At 53.2% G+C, this 17,461-nt stretch overlaps 1 protein-coding gene across 3 annotated transcripts in view; it reads right to left on the reverse strand.

Moving 5' to 3' along the window:
• Positions 1 to 17,461, reverse strand: part of EPB41L1 (erythrocyte membrane protein band 4.1 like 1) — a 142,745-nt gene that overhangs the window by 114,701 nt on the left and 10,583 nt on the right. The window contains exon 1 of one of the 3 annotated variants that reach the window (XM_081255772.1): positions 13,131 to 13,194. The exons of 1 other annotated variant lie outside the window; for it this stretch is intronic. The gene's annotated coding sequence lies outside the window, so the exon portion shown is untranslated. Of the gene's footprint in view, positions 1 to 12,542; positions 12,676 to 13,130; positions 13,195 to 17,461 lie in introns of those variants that run through there. One more of the 3 variants, XM_081255770.1, reaches the window with a different exon arrangement.

The raw sequence follows: 17,461 nt of genomic DNA on the forward strand, positions 1-17,461 counted from the left end.
TCTAGCCTTTGCCACTAAATTCCCTCCTGTCCCAGTCTAAATGGCAAAGAATGGCCCCTAACAGGATACCCAGTGAAGAGGGGAAAAGGGAAGGAAGTGGCATGGGCTGCACTGGGTGACTGTCCTGCACACGGGGCTTAGGCCACTGGGGTACGCTTCCCAACCCTCCCCACCCCTACCCAGCAGGAGGCAAAGCCAGCAAGGTCCACTGGCTGCCTGCCCTCTGGGTTGGGTCTCTGAGGCTCGGCGCCATGCCCTCCCCCACATCTCACCCAAGAACACTCACCCAGAGGCCCTTGGACTAGGGCCAGAACCTGTACTCACCTCCCAGGGTCACCTCAGCTGGAGTCAAGGGAAAGGATCCAAGAGGCAGTCCACCCCTCACCCCCCGGGGACGAGGGGAGGAGCAGGCCCTGGCGGCAGATTCCAGAGCAGGGAAAGGGTGGCAGGTATAGGCTAGAAAAACCTGGGCAGCTCCACCCCTCTCCTGGGGGGCACAGCTAGCACTTAGCCCCCTCACTCCAGCCTAACCGCGTGAAACTCTCGCCAGTTATTAGGTTTAACTATTAACTCTGATTGGTTTCCATTTCAGCAGGAGGCAGTTCCAGCAAAAAGTCCCATCTGGGGTAGGTGGACTTGGAAGGGGATAGAGGGGAAGGGCTTGGTGTGAAGGGAGAAAGGGGTGAGTGAAGCAACCCACCTCCTCCTTCTGGTCCCAACCTACCAGTGTGGGGCAGCTAAGGGGTGACAGCATAAGTTCTATAAGGTCACAGACAGCGCCTGGCACATAGTAGGTGCTCAATAAATATTTCTAATTAACAAATAAGGGGGTGGAGTGATGGAGGAGAAATGAAGGATGGCAAAAGTTCACTTGTCCTGGGTCCTTGCTGAGACCAAGCTGGGCTGAGAACCAAGAGGGCAGCCACCCAGGACATGCCGGGAAATGGCTTTGAAGTCCCCCAGCCCTGGCGCTGCTCTTCCTAGCTGTGACCTTTGCAGCCCTCATTCTTCCCCATAAACAAGGGGTGACAGATAACACTACGGTATCACCTACAGGGCTGTACAAGGCCAGGCCCAAGAGGCTGGGATACTCTGTGCCGCTGTGATACAGTCATGTCTCTTGCTGCTTGGCAACAGCCTCCTCTTCTCAGGCCACCCCCTGAACTCCCCCACATCCCAATATTCCCCTGGATCACACCTATGTGGCCCTTTTTCCTTTCCGGGAAGGAAAGCCCGGGATGATGATGGCTCCAGCCCACTCACATCCCACTCACCTGGGATCACACACACACACCCTGGCAACCGACGGCTCCTAATTTGGCATTTGTTTGTCATTTACACCCCTCCCTGGGCCCCCTCCTCACCCTCTTCCCCCAACCCCTAACCCAGGCCTACAAACGACAAAAGCCCACACCAGGCTGGAGCGAAACTCACTGTGGCCCGTTCACTCTGCGTTCTTGGGCAGGGCCTCCCACTTCTGGACCTCTGCTTCCCATCTGTGTAATGTGGAGGTGAGGGGGTGTGGATTAAGGGATCGCTTCTCCCGGTATTTAGAGATTCTGACATTTCTGGGATCAGTTTGCGTTTTAACTTCAGACAGACCAGAGTTCAGATCCTGGCCAGGGAAACAGGCAGCCTTGATATTTACGAGAAAGACTCTGAGAACAGGCCTGCAGACGCCGGGAGCTGCAGCTCACCCCTGAGCATTCTCAGCTCAAGCCTGGGCAGAGGGACAAAGGCCCTGCGGGCTCACAACAAAAGCCCCAACTTTTTATTTCTGCCCCACCTTTCCAGTCTTCTCTCTGTCGTTCTCAGTAGCGGCATCATGAGCTACCATTCCCCCAATTTCTTCTTGGTGAAACAAAGCTTGAAGCTCCCCCTCCATCTGGGGTGCTGACCCTAAGGCCCTTCTAAGTGGAGATTCTAGAGCTGCCTCGGCTTCCACTCTGCCCTTTCCTGCATCCTGCCCGCATCGCTCCAAGAATGTGCCCCACTCTCCCATGCCCCGCCTGGCGCTCGCCTCCTTTATCTCCACGGGGAATACCTGTGTCCCTGCTCCCCACGGCTCCCTCCCGCTTCTTGTCCATCCAGCGCAAACCTCCAGCACAGGGTCTACACTGGTCACTCACTCCTCAAGTCACTCAGCCATGTCTCTCCCAGACACTGCTCCCCGGAGGAGAGGCTTACCAGCCCTATGTGACCTTAAGACCCTGCAGACCAAGGAACTCCTGCAATTATTTTTCTCTGTCCCTCACCCTTGCCCCCCAGCACCATGAGAACACAGTAGGTGCCTGCTAAAACAACAATGATAATAACCATTACCTGAAAAATAATGAATTATAATTGCTTATTGACCATTTATTCTTTACAATGCTCAGATCTCAGCATTTTACACGTATCATTTCAGTTCATCCTCTCAAGCCCCCCGTAGACTTGTCATTCCTACCCCTTTGTCTTCAACTGAGGAAACTGAGGCTCAGAGAGGTGAAATGATTTGCCCAAGGTCACAGAGCCAGGAGATGGCAGTCATAAGACTGGAATTTAAGTTCTTATCCACCGCCCTACTTGGCCTCCCTCCAATCCACACATAAAGGAGGGGATATGTGAGAAGCTGTGACCTGCCAGTGATGGGGCTATGGGGGCCCCATAGAAGCCAGCCCAGCCCAGGGCCAGAGGCAGATTCCGTAAATAAAACTTCAAAACCTTCTATTGCGTACCTACTCTGTGCAAAGCCCTATGCTAGGTGCTGGGAGCACAGCATGAGACATCTGGAACTCACAATCTAGCAAGAGAGACAAGCCACGTCCCAGGATAAAGCCAAGAGCAAGCAGAACTTGTCCCCAGAGGAGACCAGATAAGGTGCTAAGGGAATGCAGAGGACGGAAAGACAAATCTCCCTGTGGGGTTGGGGACGGGAGGGCTCACAAGGCTTTGGGGGACAGAGGTGGCATCTGAGCTGAGCCTTGACAAGGCAGGCAGGATTTCAGCAGTGACTGGGGAAGGATGGGGTGTGGCATTCCTGGCAGAGATGAACCCAGGAAGTTGGAGCAAAGACACAGGTAAGCACTGGGCATGTCCCAGGAGCCACAGCAAATGCATTCTCCAAGCCCCTCCCCTTGGCACTGGTCCCAGGTGTCCGGCCCTGAAGAGAGGCCACCATGAGCGTCCCCAGACTCCCAGGCAGCTGATTCATTCTGGTAAGCGGGCATGGAAAGGGAGAGAGGGCTGAGTGCCTGGGCACATAGTCTGCCAGAAGGGGCTCAAGGGGCTAGAATCCAGGCTCTGTACAGACTCTCTCAAGATGGGAGATGCTGAAGGGAGGAAGTGGCCCCACCAGAAGTGGGTGATGCTGGGGAGGAAACAAGGAAAGGGGAAAAGACTGTGAATTGGGCAGCAGGAGACCTGGCTTCCAGAACTACAGATCAAAGCTGCATGGGACCTTGGGCTTATCCTGTCCAACCCTCATTTTTACAGCTGGGAAAACTGAGGCCCAGATAGGGAAGAGACCGGTTCGCAGTCCCTTGGCAGCAGAGCCAGCCATGTGCTGAGCGGTAGGAGAAATCTGCCTTCAATGCTTCACTCTGCCGTGACCTCCCAGCCACCTTTCTCCAGTCATTAGGCTCCCACTCCACAAAACAGCCCTGAAGTCGACAGTTCTGAACTTTTATGGGTCGTGACTCAGAGACTCACATGGTGCCTGTGGATCCTTTCCGGAGGACAGGGAACACTCTGAGAATTGTGCATGCCGTTTCGGAAGTTCACAAACATCTGAGACCAGCGTTCCCGAGGGCAGTCTGAGAACCCTCTGTGTCCCAGTCACCTCGACTGGAACCTATTAAAACAGGCTGATTCTGGGGCCCCCACCACAGGGTGCTCAGCCGCTCTCCTTTTAGCTGGTTCACAGATTGAACATAGAGAGGGCTCCGTGGCTGGAAGTTTTTTGGGGTTTTTTGCTTTTTTTGTTTTTTTGTGGTACGCGGGACTCTCACTGCTGTGGCCTCTCCCGTTGCGGAGCACAGGCTCCGGACGCACAGGCTCAGCGGCCATGGCTCACGGGCCCAGCCGCTCCGCGGCATATGGGATCTTCCCGGACCGGGGCACGAACCCGTGTCCCCTGCATCGGCAGGCGGACTCTCAACCACTGCGCCACCAGGGAAGCCCCCAGGCTAGAAGTTTTAAAGCCACTGCTCATTAACCAAGGTCCCTTCTGGTTGAGCCACCTGCTCAAGCTGGCCCTGGTCATGGTCATGGACATGGTGGGGGTGAGTGGAGGCCCAACAAGCTGACTGCAGCTGGCTAGATTCTGAATTGACATTCTGAAATCAGCAGCCCTGCCTGGGAGGGAGTCCGGACTCCTGGGCTGCACTTGGGGTGGGAGGAGGGTTCCTATCATCCCCAGCCTAAAGGCTCTTTTCCTCTCTCCAGACTCTCACTCCGGCCCTCAGCCAGGTCCGGCTCCCTTCCTTTTCCTTTCTAACACAACTCTGCTCCTGAATCTCCGTTTCCTGGCTGCAGCCTCTGCCTCCCTCCCCTCCATCACTGAGCCTGACAGAGGACCTCCAAGCCCCCAAGCACCCTTCTGAGGAGATAAAACTATCATGCTTTGCAGATGATAAGCTCATTTAATTGGGAGACTCAAGATAATCAATGAAGAACTAAGGTGGCCAGTGACAAAACAACATCTAAAGAAAAAGCCAAGTGCCTTCAGTCCTGCCCTGGTACCTGCTCTTGATGCAGCATCTCTCCAACAGGTGGGCAGCTGCCTAGAACCAGAGGGGCTCAGAGCCTTGTCCTTCCTGGTAGGAAGGCCAGTCCCTGATGGGGTGACAGCATAGGTTTAGGAAGCAGGAGACTCCACTCTCTGAGCCAAGAATCTGTTCTCCAAATTTGAGCAAGTGTGCATCCCTCTGTGGACCCCTAAACGTTCTCACAGGCTCCATCCGGGGCAGTATAGGAAAGAATCCAGACCACCTGTGGGTTTTGGCTAGATCTGGCTTTAAATCCTAGCTGTGCCACTTGCTGGCTGAGGACTGGGTAGGCCTTGGGCAAGTTATTCAGCCTCCTTTAATAAAATGGGGACCGTAATCTCTGCCTCACTGGGTAGTTGCAAGGATTAAAAGACGTAAGGTGCATAAAGCACTGAGCACGGGGCCTGGCACATGGTGAGCCAATAAACGTAAGCACTTGTTTATCAGTCACCAGAGCGAGCCTCTGACGAGGAAGACTTTAGGCTTTCTAATTCTTAGGTGGCCTCAAGCAACCCCCAAACCACCCACATGAACTGGGTCTAGAGGTTTTCTCTTTAGACCTTTAACCTGGAGAGATGATGGGGAGAGAGAGGAGGGGAAGGCAGGGGAAGGGAAGGAAAGAAGACTGAGAAGAGGAGGGAGGAAGGGAAAGGAAAATCAAGGTTGAGGAGTGGCCTGGCTTCCCCAGCCTGGGGGAAAGGAAGATGACTTCAGGGAAACTGCCAAGACAGGATAAGCCTCCTCTCCTTTCCAGAGCCTCCCCCAGGTCCGCCAAGGCAAGGCTTAAAGGGATACAGTCTGCTGAGGAGCACCACCCTGGCTGTCAGTAGGGATATTGAAGCCTTGGGATACCTCCAGGCTCTGGCTCCCACACGGCTGCTGCCTGCCCATGGCGGCCTCCTCCCCTGGAGCAGGCAGAGATGGCCAGAGCCAGGCTGAGAACAAAACCACTTGCCCATTCAGCCTGCAGAGGCACTACTCGCTCACTTAGGACCCAGGGACCCCCTTGTGGATTCTGATCCTGACTCAGCAGGACTCTCCCCACTGGGTCCCCACCTCCAGGTCCCATGCGGAGCCCTCTCCAGGCCTCTACCTGCCCCAAGGTCCTGCTTCAGAGGCTGAAGTTGCAACTAGGGAAAAAGCACCATTCAGACTTTAAACAGGAACCACAAACGAGGTGTTCCAATTGCCATTGACCAGCTGTGTGACCTGCGGGGTGTCACTTCCCTCAGAGCATGTTTCCTTCCTCTGGCTAATGAGGGCAACGGAGGACGAGGAGTTTCTCTAAGGTTCTCCGAACTCCGACAGCAGCTATCCTGCTGGTAGGATACCTTGGAGCACAAAGGGGCAAAGAGAACTTGCCTCAGAAGAGGAGTGTGCCGAGCTGGGCTCTGCTGAGAGTGCCATGGATGTGGCAATGGCCAAGCGTTATTATGAAGATGACGATTATAATTTAAAAACACAGCCACAAACTCTAAAGCAGTTTACAAAGAGCTTTCTCATTATCCCCTGAGATTCACAATCTGGAGAGTTAAGTAGAGCTGGACGATGATTATTCATATTTGGCAGATAAGGAAAGTGAAGCAAGATTTAAATGGCTTGTGACTTCCCTGGTGGCGCAGTGGTTAAGAATCTGCCTGCTAATGCAGGGGACATGGGTTCAAGCCCTGGTCCGGGAAGATCCCACATGCCGCAGAGCAACTAAGCCCATGCGCCACAACTACGGAGCCTGTGCTCTAGAGCCTGCGAGCCACAGCTACTGAGCCCATATGCTGCAACTACAGAAGCCCACGCGCCTAGAGCCCGTGCTCCACAACAAGAGAAGCCACCGCAATGAGAAGCCTGCGCACCGCAACAAAGAGTAGCCCCCGCTCGCCACAACTAGAGAAGGCCTGTGCATAGCAATGAAGACCCAACACAGCCAAAAATAAATAAACTAATTAATTTAAAAAAAATTTTAAGTGGCTTGTCCAGGCTACTAAGTGTAGAGAAGGGGGAGCCAAAGCAGAAGCAGTAATTACGGGGTGCCTGCTGTGCGTCACCTCACTAGGCTCACTCATATCTGTTATCTTGACCGAGTCTCACCACCACAACCCGGCACTGAAGGTGCTACTGTCCCCGTTTCAGAGAAGAGGACACTGAGGCTGAGAAAAAGCCTCATGGCTGCTCCATTGCAAAGCCTGGACTGGGACCTGGGCTTGTGGGACTCCAAGACCTGCACTCTTTTCCATCTTCCTGTATGTACTGAGTTGAATAGTGTCCCCCCAAATTCATGTCTACACAGACGCTCAGAATGTGACCTTATTTGGAAATAGAGTCTTTGCGGAAGCAATTAGTTAAAATAAAATGAGGTCATGCTGGATACGGGTGGGTCCTAAACCCAAGATGACTGGTGTCCTTAGAAGAAGAGGAGATGACACAGAGACACACCAGAGAAAGGGGAGAAAGCCATGTGACAACAGAGGCAGATGCAGCTGCAAGCCAAGGAGCTCCAAGGATTACTGGCTGCCACCAGAAGCTAGGAGAGGGGTACAGAACAGATGCCCCTGCCACCCCACCTCAGAGCTTTCAGAGGGAACCAACATTGTCGACACCCTGCTTTCTGACTTCTAGCTCCACACTGCGTGAGAATAAATTTCTGCTTTTTTAAGACACCCAGATTGTGGTATTTCAATAAGCAGCCCTAGGAAATTAATACACAGTGAGTCCATTGAGCAGCAGACCTGAGACTCTTAAATTCCATTTTTCAGATTCCCACTCATTAGGCAGCCTTGGAGGTTAATGGAGGCCTGGGGCCCATGAAGGAGTCCTTCTCAGCTCTCCTTCACTCCCCTGGTTCAGGCTGGCCTGAAGTCCATCAACTGGGCTTCTTCCATGTCCCAGGTGTCTAGCCATCGCACTGGGCCCTTCCATCATGCACATAAGCACCCTTTGAGCCCCGACTCCAGATGGACCATCCTCCCCCTCCACCCATGCCAGCCTCTACCACCACCTGGAGAGCTGTGGTTTTGAAATGCAAATTCGATCCTTCCTGGCTAGCTTAATCTTGCCTAACTCTTCACAACCTGTAGGACTCAGGCTCTTCAGCCTGTGTCAGATCTGGCCTCAAATTCCTCTTTATCTCCAGCCACTCACCCCACCTGTCCCCACCACTCACCGCCTTCTGCTCCAACCACATGGAACTATTTGTATTTCCCCTAACAAGTCATGGTGCCTTTGCACATGCTGCTCCAACTACCTGGAAGATAAAATCCAGCCCAAACACTGCCTTTTCCTCCACAAACAGCCATACCCCGCCACCTTGTACATTGTTCATCTTTGCAGGTCTGCCCCGCACACTCAGCCTGGGAACACTGTTGTATTCATTTCTGTCACTGTAGGCCTAGGGCCCAGTATAAAGGCATTCAAGAATGTTGAACTGTAGGGCCTCCCTGGTGGCGCAGTGGTTGAGAGTCCGCCTGCCGATGCAGGGGATACGGGTTCGTGCCCCGGTCTGGGAGGATCCCATATGCCGCGGAGCGGCTGGGCCCGTGAGCCATGGCCGCTGGGCCTGCGCATCCGGAGCCTGTGCTCCGCAACGGGAGAGGCCACAACAGTGAGAGGCCCGCATACCGCAAAAAGAAAAAAAAAAAAAAGAATGTTGAACTGTGGAGTAGCCATAACAGTAGCAATTGCTACCATTTACCAAACATTTACTATGTGCTCAGCACTGTGCCGAGCAGTCCACGTATGTTACTTCATTTCATTCTCAAAACAACCCTTTGAAACGGATGCTATTACTGATCCTGTTTTACAGGTGAGAAAACGAAGAGATGAAGTCACTTGCCCAAGTCCTCACAACTAGTAGGTAGCGAAGACAGTGCTCCCTACTCTAGCGCCAGTGCTAGTAACCAATGTTAGGTACACCATACATCCTAATACCCTCATTTTACAGAAGAGGAAACAAGCAAGAAAGGAAGAGTGACTTGCCCACAGTCAGGTAACAAGACGTGGACCTAGGTCTTTAGATTCCTTATTCAGTGTTCTTCCTCTTCTCATTCTTGCAGGATCTTAATCCAGGAGGACACAGAAAACAAGGTAGGCTGTATCTCCTAAAGAGCTTTTTCCCGTCTCCCCTAGAGCAGAACCCAGCATAGGCCTGGCCACACAATAGGGGCTCAAATCTATAGCCAGGCGACTTAGCAGTAAAAAAGACAGATAAATCTACTTCAACAAAGTCTGAAGCCTGGGGACTTCCCTCGTGGTCCAGTGGTTAAAAATCCACCTTCCAATTCAGGAGACGCAGGTTTGATCCCTGGTTGGGGAACTAAGATCCCACATGCCGCGGGGCAGCTAAGCCCGCGCACCACAACTACTGAGCATGCGCCACAACTAGAGAGCCTGTGTGCTGCAACTACAGAGCCCATGCGCTCTGGAGCCCACACGCCACACTAGAGAGAAGCCCGCGTGCTGCAACTAAGATCTGACGCAGCCAAAAAAGAAAAGTCTGAAGACTGTTTAGATATTACAATGTCAGGGCTTGAGAGGACAAAGGGTATCATTTAATACCATGTCCCATATTATAAAGTCATCCATTCAACAAATTTATTGAACACCAGTCATAAGCCAGACACGGTGTGGGGGCACTAGGAAGACTGATAGGCAAGTTTGTGCCCAGATGGCATTTGCAATCCAGTGAGGAGAGACAAACAACTAACAAGCTCACATACAATTATGAACTCTCATAAGTGCTATGAAATACAGGGAGCTATAAGAAGGTATAACAGGGAAGACTGAGTTATCTTAAAGGAGTTGTTGGTGAAGGCTCCCCTGAGAAAGTGATTTTTCAGCTGAAATCTGAAGAGTGGTAGTTAACCAACATAAGAAGCAGGGGGGGCTTCCCTGGTGGCGCAGTGGTTGAGAGTCCGCCTGCCGATGCAGAGGACACGGGTTCATGCCCTGGTCCAGGAGGATCCCACATGCTGCGGAGCGGCTGGGCCCGTGAGCCATGGCCGCTGAGCCTGCGCGTCCAGAGCCTGTGCTCTGCAACGGGAGAGGCCACAACAGTGAGAGGCCCGCGTACCGCAAAAAAAAAAAAAAAAGGCCAGAGTGACTGGTTTCTAGAGAGGTGGGCAGGCCTTGTAAATCAACGTAATAAATGGAGAAACGAAGCAGAGCAGGGAAACCCCTTGCTCAGAACCTAGCCCAGAGCAGATGTTGTCAACAAGTCATTGAATTATTTTGTGAAGGAGTGATTTGTCCGAGATCACAAGGAAGACCTGGGACTTGAAGTCAGAACCTCTACTTGCCAGGTTAGGGCTGTCAGCTACTTCAGGTATGTGTGTGGAAGGGGGCAGGAGATGCTTTCCAGGTGTTTCATCCTATAGGAGGTTCCAGCTCCCTGCCTGCACCTCTCTTGAGCTCTAATGTGCATCAGGATTTCCTGTGTTTGTTAAAACATAGACTGCTGGGCCTCACCCCCAGAGTTATTGATTCAGTAGATCTGGTGGGAGCCCCAAGAATTTGTATTTCTAACTAGATCCTAGGTAACCCTGCTGCTGCTGGTGGGGTGACCATACTTTGAGAACCACTGCTCTAGACTAGAATATACGAGGGCAAGGAGGAGTGGTGAGCGGGGCCCATGGCCAGGATCCTTGGGAACTAAAAGGGTAGATTCCTAAATCTGGGTAACGATGAGACAAACTCCAGCACTCTGAGAAAGGGAAGGGGACTCAAAGTCTCAGAATCCAGCCTACTAGCTGCTCAGCTAGGGAAACTGAGGCTTAGGGGGTTTAGACCCTTACATAAGAGAAGCTCAATAAAAATGTGTTGAGTGAACAGGTAAAAACATGAAAGGTTTGACCGAAGTCCAAAGGAGACCCTTGCACCAAATTCCAGGGCTCCTGAGCTGCAGACCAGAGCCTTTCCTGCCCTGGGAAAGGGATTCAGGAAAGGGGACAGCAAGCTCAGCTTTCCCCCAGCTTCTGCTGCCTTCAGTAGGGAAACATTTTTAAAATTGCAAAAATCTGCTGTTGGTCCCCAATCCTATCACCCATCCACCCTCCTTCCTTTCATACTCCCAGCTCCCTCCCTTTACACTCCAAATCCTGTGCATTTTATCCTGGCAAGCTGAGTAGCAGAGGGGGAGGTGAAGTTCTAGGGAAGAAGAACTGGAAGTGGAGGGTGAATTCTTACACTTGGATAGCCTTCGTCCAGAACACTTCCTTCCTCTTGTAAGAGTCTCGGTTTCTATCCTCATATCCAGTCTAATCCCAGTCTACCTACATTTCAGTACCAGCATCTGAAACCCACAAAGCCGGGGGCTAAATTTCCAAACCGCCTTTTCACCCAGTTTTTCTGAAATAGGGTGGCCCTGGACAGAATTTTTCTATCCTATTCCAGTTGGCAGCAAAATGCCACTTATCTTGCAAACCCACATGCACAGACTCACTAACATACAAACAGCTATGTGTACGTAAAAACAAATATACTAAAACTCATTAAGAAACACATACACATAGACTTCAAGAGATGCATTATTCACTGTTCACGGATAAGATACATCTGCACCCCCAAATGCACAAGAAACACACACATGCACACATCTCCAAAGGCAGGCGCTGCACCGATACATGGAGAACGGAGTAAGACACACCCAGAGACCTCTCTCAAAGTAGACATCTGAGGGGGCGTTCCTTGGAGCGGGGTGGGGGGGGAGACGACACTGGCCCTTTAAGAGAGTGGTTCTCCCTCCTCCCTTCAGGGCACCTAAGGTGCGGCTCTACCCCAGGGAGCTGGGAGGGGTGAGGATGGGAGTGCGGCTGAGCTGGCCAGACCCGGTCTGGCTCTGGCCGACTGTCCCCGCACCACGACAGGAAATGGATCCCTGAACCGACTGGGTCACCAGCCTGGGGACCGCTGTCTCCACCATCACCAACACACACACTCCCGGGCTCCAGGCAGGACACGCCCTCCGCTCCAGCGGGCCCCTCTGTCAGTCCGGCTCCCTCCGGCCCCCGGGGTGTGGCCGCCCACCTGCCAGCAAGGAGTCTAGGCCCGGCGGGGACGCTCCCGCCGCCGCCGCTGCCCTCTGCCCCGGCCAGGTGCCCGGCTCCCGGCGACGGCAGCGCTTCGGCCGCCGCCCCCACCCTTTCCTCCCGGCTGTGCGGAGACAAAGCCGCGCACACGCACTCTGGGGCTACGCGGGGCTACGCGGGTGCACACCCGCCCTCACACGCGCACACACGGGGACTCACAGTGGCGCGCGCGCGCACACACACACACTCCCGCCACAGGTTCCAGCCACAAGCGAAGCCACTGGCACACACACTCATCCAAATGCACACACACTCGGCTACACATTCAGACACACCCTCTCATAAACACATTCACGCATAGACACGCGCGCACACACACCGCCCAGTCCAGACGCGCGGAGACACACAGGGCACACAGCCTCTCACACACACAGATGCACACCCGGTGCACACACGCACGCGCGCACACACCGATCATCCACTTGCACAGACCCACGGGCACACGCGCGCTCACACCCAGCACACACCCGGCGACGTGGACCCCGACACACATACGGCGCCAGCACTGAGACGCACAAACCGAGGCCCGGGGCTCCCGGCTCGAGCGCCCGCCCCCCGCCTCGGTGCTGTCCAGCCCCCCGGAGCCTGCCCGCCGGCCTGTCAGTGCTCGAGGACGGGAAACCGAGCCCGGAGCCCTCGGCGATCACCCTTCCCACACACACCAGCCCAGACGCGGCGGGGTCCCGGGGGCCCGGAGGAGGCGGCGGGGTCGGCTAACCTGGCGGCGGCGGCGCGGCTTCCGGGCGCTGTCTGTCCTCGGTCGGTGTGTCCCGCGGCCGCTCGGCGGGCTCCGAGGCGCACTTGAGCTGCGCACAAATGCCCCGCTCGCTGGCTTGCTCGCTTGCTCGCTAGCTCCCTCCCTCCCTCCCGCGGCGCAGCCCCCTCCCCGCCCGCCCCCCTCACCCTGTCTCCCCACTCCGCCCCGCCCCGGCCGGCTCCCCACGAGGAAGCGGCGGCGATCCCGGCCGCCGCGGCAGCCACGGGCAAGCGAGCGAGCGAGCAACCGGAGGAGCGCCGCCCGAGCAGCCCGAGCCGGGGCCGCGCGTAGGGAGGAGCCGCGCGGGCCCCTGGGGAGAGGAGGAGCGGAGGGGGCTGAGCCCTGCGAGCCCGCCTGGCGCTGGTGACCTGCCGCCCGCTTCCCAACGTGGGCCGGCGCCTACCTGTGCCGCCGCGGAGCTCGTAGGCTGGGGCGAGCGACGGGGCGACGAAAAGGAGACCCCACCCCGGGCCCCCTCGCCCTTCCCTTCCCAGCCCGGTGGGCTCGGGCCCCGCCCCCCGCCTCCTTCTGGTCCCCGCCAGCGCCAACCTCGGTTTTCCCTGGCCCAGACGCCTCGGCTCTCGGCCCGGTGCCCCGGGCTAACCCCACGGCCCGGCGCCCAGCTCGCCGGCCTCCTCCACCTCCAGCCCTGACCTGGCCGACGCCCACCCGGCTCTCCGCCGCCCTCCCATTGTTCCCGCGGCCCGAGCTCGAGGAAGACCGCGCCGCGCATTTCAGCCCCACCTCAGGTGGCGATACCTCTGGACCCTTGGGGAGGGGATCCCCAAGGGCTGGACCCTGGCTTTGGACGCCGACGCCCACCCTCCACAATCGCAGGCACGCCCAAAGTAAAGAGCTTTCCTAAATTAGAGTTAAAATCACCACTGCCCTTATAGGTGCTCCTTCCGGTCCTAGTAAAACTGAGGCTGATGGGGAGGAACCACCCCAAGGTCAGCAAGCCCGAGATAGCAGCGAGGAGAAGGTGGGGAACAGATTAGGTATCCACATTACATAGAAGAAGAAACAGGGAATTCCTGCCCAGGGCTCCTAGGACAGGGACAGGCCCTCCAGAACTGCAGGGAATAATGAGCCTGACCTCCTTTGTTAGATACTACATGAAACACAGAGACGTGGAAGAAGCACTTTCAGAGGTTTCACTGGATGAAAAGGCCTACTAAGTGCAGGAACTCTCACCTACTTTGTCTCACTTAGCCCTGACCGTGGTCCTATGCGGCAGCTATGATCATCCCCATTTTATAGATGAAAGCTTGTCCTAGGTCTCTCCAGCAGGCAGCGCAGAACCAAGATGAAGCCCAACAATTATTCAGGTTCTTCACTGCGATCCCCCCTCCAGTATAGGATACTAAGTGCCAGGTGAGCAGCTAAGAACATAAGAAATCAAGGAGAGCAGGCCTAGTTTGGGCCTGGAAAGACTTCCACAAACTAAAAGAGGGCAGAAGTGAGGGCACTGAGACTCCACAGCAGGACTGAGTATGGCTTGTCCAGGGGAAAATTATAATTAATCATGAGAACTAATCATAGCTAATGTGTTTGGAGCACTTACTGTATTCCAGGCACTGTTCTAAGAGCTTTACTTGCACTAACTCATTTAATCCTATAACAACACTGTGGGATGGAGGTTATTTTTTAGGAAACTGAAACACAAAGACATTACATAGTTTATAAAGTGGCAGAGCCAGGATCCAAACCCAGGAAGCTGATTCCCAAGCCTGCACTTAACTACCACAGGCCAGACAGAAGCAGGCCTGAATGCGAGGCAAAGGCATTTGAATTCTTAGGGCACCCACCGCAGCATGACTCTTTACTTGCCGTCTTCTGTCTCCCTATGTGTACCCAGTACCCAGTACACAGGGCCTGGAATGTAGGCTCATCTGTTAAACTATTGCATGACTGAGGCTGTAGATCACAGGGCCATGTGCAGGGCTTGGTTGCAGCTCTCTCTGCTGTGCTGGGCATTTTTATCAGTGGTTTTAGGTGAAGCAGAAAAGGGCATGAAACGCTAATCATATCTACAGCCATCAGGAAGTTGGGAGGGCCCTCAAACACTCCAGAAACCAAAATTAGTTTCCAGAAGATCTCGGCAGCCTTGGAGCTGAGCTGGAACCAACAAGATGAGGTACCACAAGGGATAAATGTAAACTCCTGCCCTTCAGTCCAAACCACAGCAGTCCCACAAAACTTTCTGTGATGATGGAAATATCCTAAATTGGCATTGTCTGATGTAGTAGCCACTAGCCACCTGTGGCTTGTTGAGCCCCTAAAATGTAGCTCCTACAACTGAGAAACTAAAATTTTAATTTCAATTAATTTTAAAATTTTAATTTTAACTTTTTCTTTTTTTCTTTTTAAGTACTTTAAATGTAAATTGTCACATGGGGCTAGTGGCTGCCATATTGGACAAGTGCCCAAAATACAGGGTAGAAAGAATCTAGATTAAGAGCAGTTCCGGTGAAAATGACTTACAGGTTTGAATTGACCTCAAGCTCAACAATGCAATGTGGCTAAAAAAAAGAAAGAAGGAAGGGAGGGAAGGAGGAAAGAAAAAAGGAAGAAGAGGAGGGACTCCCCTCATGGTGCAGTGGTTAAGAATCCGCCTGGAATGCAGGGGACATGGGTTCAATCCCTTAAGAATCCGCCTGCGAATGCAGGGGACCCGGGTTCAATCCCGGGTCTGGGAAGATCCCACATTGCTGCGGAGCAGAGCCCGTGCTCCGCAACAAGAGAAGCCACCGCAATGAGAAGCCCGCGCACCACAATGAAGAGTAGCCCCAGCTCGGCAACTAGAGAAAGCCCGTGCGCAGCAGTGAAGACCCAACACAATCAATAATTAATTTTTTTTTTAAAGGAAGGGGAGGAGAGTGAACATGATAAACTGTATCAAAGAAACAAAAGGTTAGACCTCTGTGGTTCTAACTCTGTTAGCCTCTGTTAGAGGTTCTATGCTGCCCTGGGCTGATCACACCTGGACCACGGGGCTCAGCTCGGGCCCCACGTTCTGAGGAGTACACTGTCACACTGGAGCAAGTCTAGAAGAGACCAGAATGCTGAGGACCTGGATGCCATGTTGTGTGGTGAATGATTTAAATATCCTTGAGAAGCTAAAGCACTGGAGGATATAGTGGCTGTCTCCAAACATCTGAAGGGCTGTCACACAGAAAGGGGATTTGATTTGTTTCTTATCATTTAGGTCTAGTAAACAAAATAAAAAACTCTGCGAACGCCTAAGCCCCCCTCTCCATCTCTAATTCCCCTTTCTGTTCCCCTCAGCACTTAATCCACCCAGGACCTGGCTCATATTAAACACAAATGTGCTGACAAATGGATGTGAAAGAATTCCACTCAGCTCCGGTGTGTGGACATCCAGGGGGAGAACTTCAGCTTATTATAAAGATCTCTAACAGTCCACACGATCCAAGAAAACAATGGACCACCCTGGGAGTGATGAACTCCCTGCCAATAAATGTATTCAGAGAAAGACTGGGTCTTCAACTGGAGGCTGAACTAGGAATCAGATGACCCTTCAAACTGAAAAATGAGCAAGTTCTATTAGGAGGGGAAAGACAAGATCAAGGCCGTGCTTCCAGACAGTTACCTGGCTGTATATATAGAAGAGATTGATATGAAGGGACCAGAGGCAGGGAGGACCATTGCAGTGGTCCAGAAGATAACAGAATAGATTAGGTGGCAGTGGGAATGGAAAGCCAAGGACAGGTGTGTGGTGACAGAAGCACTGGCCCTGGGCTGGAAGTCAGGAGCTACAGGTTTTAGTTCTGCGTCTGCCGTTAACTTATTGTGGGGTATGGGGTAAATCCCTTCCCTTCTCTGGACTTCAATTTCCCCATCTGTGAAATGCAGAAGAGTCTCCAAGTCCCTGCTAACTCTGGATTCTGTTTATGGGAAAGAGATCATGAAGGCTAACTGGGACAATGTAGTAGACAGCCTTTATACACTTCAAAGGAACGATATCACTAGTCTCATACTATCATTATTATTACAAAGGCTGCCTCCCCAGAACTTGGTGACTAGATTGGTAGGAGGGGACAAGAAGGAGTCAATGGACTGCATGTGTAGGGGGTGGGCTCAGGGGACAAGGACCTCCAGTCTTTGGGGAGCGTCAGCTAACCTCTCTACTCCTCCCCAAAGATCTGTGAAGACAGCGTGCTGTCACCACACGAACTGCTTCCTCATTCCTTTGAGCCACACCTCATACTTGGCTAAGGGAAGCAATCAGTTCTAGGAAAAGTTAGACTCTGTTCCCCTCCTTTTAACATTCCCAAATGACACCAGTTGTGGTCCTTCCTTTAAATAATAAGTATCATCTACGCATATGAAAACAGCCAATATTATAGAGCACTATGTGCTAAGCCCTTTACTTACATAGCTTTCTCACCCTGGGAGGTAGCTCTAATTATTATCCCCATTTTACAGATGAGGACACCGTGGCTCATGGAGATTCGCAATTTTCCCACAGTTGCATAGTTTAGGAGGGGGATTCCAATACAGGTCTGTGTGATGTCAAGGCTGTATTCCTAGAGTCTTCTAGCATTTTACTATGTATTTTTACAACAGCTTAGGGAAGAGGGCAAGATCAGTACGGTCTCTAGGTTACAGGTGGGAAAACGGAAGCTCGGAAAGGTTAAATTAAGTCACTTGGACAAGTTAGTAAAGGCTTTCAATGCGCAGTTCACACTCTTTCCTGTTCTCTGTTCCTCTCCTATGACCCAGCAGTGCTTTCCTCCTTCCCTGCACCTTCCAGGGCCTCCCCAGTCTTCCTAGGCCTGATCGGTAGGGACTTGCCCAGACCATCTAAGACAAGGACTTTTACTTGTCCTTTTTCTGGGGCAGGGGGAGGGAAGGAT

The sequence above is a fragment of the Mesoplodon bidens genome (assembly GCF_964165515.1).
Source record: "Mesoplodon bidens genome assembly, chromosome: 15".
Taxonomy (NCBI): Eukaryota; Metazoa; Chordata; class Mammalia; order Artiodactyla; family Ziphiidae; genus Mesoplodon; species Mesoplodon bidens.